The following is a 4,789-nucleotide window of genomic DNA, read 5'->3' on the forward strand; positions in this document are numbered from 1 at the left end:
TGTTTAAAATTTATTTTATAAACTTTTTATTCACACATCTGCCAAATTCAGTATTGCTATTTAGAACAAGGCTGAAAACACAAAGTATTGTTTCTACATCTTACGTAATTTAATTTTAAATAACATAGTCCGTTTGCTGCTAGTCTTAAAATTTACCTAAATTTGGGATGGGCTGTGACAATTTATGTGTCCCACTAGAATGACTTGGTATCTACAATATGGACTTGATTATCTGACTTTCTATAATGAACAACTGTTTTGCATTCTGTATCAAATGTATAACCACACGGGTGGGAGTAAGGGACGACAACGGAACTGTTAGACATTAATTTGTCATTTTTCAATGCAGATTTAAACAAAAGGTATCATTTGATAGAAAATGGCGTCTAAATGTCTAGATGAAAAGTTTATTAAGAGGTTGAGATATTGAGTTTCCTCAAAAGATTCAATTCCATGTTGAGCGAATTAAGCTTTATACATGTCTGTACCAACAAGCAGTAAACATTAAAAACCATCCAAAATTTATTTAATTTTATGTCATCATTTTTTTCTAACAATACATAATATATTTACCCCATTTAATTACTTTTTGCAGAAATTTTAATTTTATTTCATAGTATCTTATGATTCTAAATTATTTAGAACTTGAATCTATTTAAAGCATTAAAATTGGAAGAAAAAATGTCGACATTTTACAAAGAAATTAACCAGAATGCCAAATGATTTACCTTTTCAGTTTCTAAAAATATAGCAACGATTATTAAGTGTACGAAATATTATTTTTAAGAAATTTTCTTTAAGCTGTGTAATTAAAAATAATCATATTAAATATTAAACTTTTTGAAGTGTATTAATATAAGTTTACTATTACATAGGGATAAAATGCCTTGTTTATGTTACAGTCTTCGTTTTCGAGAAATCTGAGTAACATAAATGCTTGTTTGAAAAGCAGGACCAAAATCATAGTTAGAGATTTTATTAACTAACATTAATTTTGAACTAGGCATTTTAAAGAATGATTTATTTTGAAATGCAATAGCCAATCCTATTGTTGATTCTTTGTAGCCTTGAATTTCCATGATTTTTAACAATGTTTTTAAACGTCTGTAAGATGCATATATAAATGCTATTGACTCATCATTTTTAATACTTCAGATTGGAACCGGAATTTGTAATTTTGCAGAGCCCATCCTTTGAGCATTTTCAATTCTGAAGACGATCTATACCATAGTTAGTGATAAGTACTTTAATCAAAGCTGAGCTTTTTTTATAATTCAACACATTAAATATGGTGAAAACACAGGAAGCAAATGGATATATTAATGATATTAAGTAAATCACTCATTAAATTTTAATCGAAACTAAATCAATCGGTCATTCACATCAATATCAATCTACAAGAATGATAATATCAGAGTTTAAAGACTGGTGCTTTTTTTATTTGGATGTTAAGATTAAAATGTTTTAAGTTTTATCAAAACGACATTTTAAATCTTAGAATTATTCTGAGAAATCGAATGATTTATTATCACATGGGTTGATAATTGCATTTTAAAATATATTTTAATAAATAGTATGGTTATCTTACTTGCAAGATATTGTTATCAGGGTGGCGACAGAACCGGGATTTCAGGGAATTTTATCGATCAGGGAAAATTGAGTGCGGAAGCATTTCGCGCCAAGCTTACGCTCAATTAACAATTTCGCAATATTTCTTTACATCTGAAACCTTATGCCGCCAAAACAATCAGAGCAACACTAACTCATTATAAGCTGATTAATATTTCTAACAAAAACCTTTACAATTTTTTTTTCCCCCAAAAAGAGCAGTTTTCGTTTTTTTAAAAACATACTACGAATGAAATCTATTTTCAATCTGCTCTGAACTCAAAACCTTGCAATCGCGCCATATTTTTATTAAAGTTGATTATGATACTTTCCCATGGCAACAGTATTCTTGAAAAGACTTTTGATTTCGTTATGTATGAGATAATATGAAAGAACAAATGCTCAATGCAAAAATAATTATTTATGGCAGCATTCAAGCAAATAGTGGAATAAGTAATTTTAAAATTTAAAAACAATTGATTTTAAGTGTTATTATATGGCTTATGAATTCTTAAGAGTATAAAGAATGGAAAAATTATGTGAAAATTTGGAAATGAGAAGTAGAGTATCAGCTCGAAGAATTTTTAAAGCAAAAAATAAACATTTTTGAGGCAACTCCAAAAAAGTTCAAGAGTTGAAAAATAAATTGCAAGCTGCAAAAAAAAAAAAAAAAAAAAAAAGGGGTTTTAAAGTTTTAATCGTAACCAAATATTTTTTTATTAGTACTCTAATTATTGATATTTCATTTTTGAAATCATTGATTATCATTTGTAAATATTCTGCATTTTAATTGTAATAGATAAGCAATTGAGTTTATCTTTAAATTAGTTTTTTTACGTCTAATATTTTCAATGAAAATGAAATTAAAATACTTTTATTCATTTATTAAAACATAAGTTTTTGATTACAGGAAATAATTTGATTTGTTAAAAAGGGGAAAAAAATGGAAGTAATATTTAATATTTCTTTTGTTTAAATCTTTGCTAAAATATATATTATTAGGTGTGTACATGTGTTATATTTCTACTGCAGCATGCATTTCGAATATGTATGCAAAAAGGATTAATTACTTATTGAACTGTTAAAATTTTCTGCAAAGATCATAACCTTCACTATTAAAATTATTTGTGTTGCAAAGATTAGTTTTAATGTTTCCTAGAATCCTTAAGCAGTTTTAGAAACAAAATATTTTGTTAGAATTTATAGAATTTTTTTTTTTTTTTTTTCATATAAGAAATGTAATATACCGTTTTAATAGTTTTTTTTAGGATGCTCATTCCATTTAAAAAAATTAAATTGCAGGTAAATATATATTTTTATATTAAATAACTCCTAAAACTATTTTAATAATGTATATTGTAAAGTGATTCTGAGTAGGGAGAAAGACAGGAAACTAATATAATTAGTAGCTATAATTCAAGGAATTTTTTTTTACAGTTTCTAAAGCGACCCAATGTTATTGCAATTATCAACAATTTTTAAACTATTAGCATACGATTTCCCTATCTGCTCTCGTCAAAGTTTAAATTTCAAAAGAATAAACTTAAAATTTAATGCAATTGTATAATCCCCCCCGCCGCCTGTAGTAAATTATTAGAGACTGATTCCATTAAATTCATTTTTAATACTTCTGTACCATATCAAAGTTTAAATAATGTTTTCCTGTCTGATTGAAATGCCACAATAATAGAACCCTTTAAAATATTATTTTCATATAATTTTTTGCAATACTTTTAATTCTAAAATAGCAGATATTATTTTTCTTATTTGTTTCAAATACACGACCATGAAAGTTATTTGCCTTTGAGGATGCTCCCTTCCCAAAATTCATCTCTTTCTGGCGAAAAAACAACAACAAAAAACAATAGGAATTAATTTTGCATGACCGTACAAAATGATCCTCATTCATTTTCGTTAAATTTGATATCTGTTGTGTTTTAAATACTTTTTTTAATTTCGAGAAATTAAGATTAATGTCATGGGGAAAAATCTTGAGAATGACTTTTTTTCATAACCAAGGCTTTCCTTTTTTATAAGCATCTCAGTATATCATTGACCACATAAAAGAGAAAGAAATATTTTTCCCGATGATTATATACCATGATATTCTGATACGGATTTCTCTACACGTGTCGATTTAGGTAAGGGGAAAAGAGGTATCTTTTAAAAGAATTTGTTTAGATGGACAGATTTTTATCTCTTCATTCGGAATGTAGGAACTTGCCGATTTCAGCTATTTTAGAAAGCTGTGCAGCATTAATTAAATAAAGAAGTAGGTGGAATTGGATCAGGAAATAAGAGAACGATTTAAAATTAAGTTAATATTGGTTAAATTAAGATAAAGACTAGGAAATTAATTAGGTTTAATTTAGAGATATCATTACATGTATTCATTAAAAATGTACATATATGCAGAGGTAATATAAGCAAGTTTTGAATGTTCTTCTCACAAATGTTCAATATGCACTCCTTTTGTTATACGGCATACATAAATTCTGAAATGTAATTGTTGCCAAGCTTTGTGCGGCATCTCTGTATCAATGCTGGCGATTGCAACTGCATGTATGTGCTTCCAGGTTCAACAACTATGGTTGATTTGAAAGTCCGTATCACAGTTGCTATCGCCAGCATCGATGTAGACATGCTGCACAAAGTTTGTCAAGAATTACATTTTAGTATAACAAAAGAGTACACATCTAACATTTGTGAGCAATACATTCAAAACTTGTTTATATTAACTCTGCATGTATGCACATCTGCATTCAATACATTTTGCGTAGTGCATCTATGAAATTGGGGCATTCATTTTGATTTACCCTGTATATTGCTTAAGCCAATAGATCAACCTTTAAAATATTCATAAAATTTAGGAATGGTGATCATAATTTAAAACACTGCATTTCACTGTTCAGAAATAAATTTGAGCTTAACTCTTTACATCCCTCCATTTAATATATATAAAGGTGTCCCATAAGTTTCTTTGCTATTTCTAATATTAAGGTGCCCCATAAGTTACTTTCCTATTTCTAATATGAAATGAATACACAACAACATTTACTGTTTAAGATGTTTATATATATATATATATATATATATAATGAACTCCTTTGCTCTATTACCTTCCTCCATCTCTCAGGAAGCCTCATTATGCTTTCTTTCCAAAATTGTTGTGTTTTGGACA

This window comes from Argiope bruennichi, chromosome X2 (assembly GCF_947563725.1).
Source record: "Argiope bruennichi chromosome X2, qqArgBrue1.1, whole genome shotgun sequence".
Lineage (NCBI taxonomy): Eukaryota > Metazoa > Arthropoda > Arachnida > Araneae > Araneidae > Argiope > Argiope bruennichi.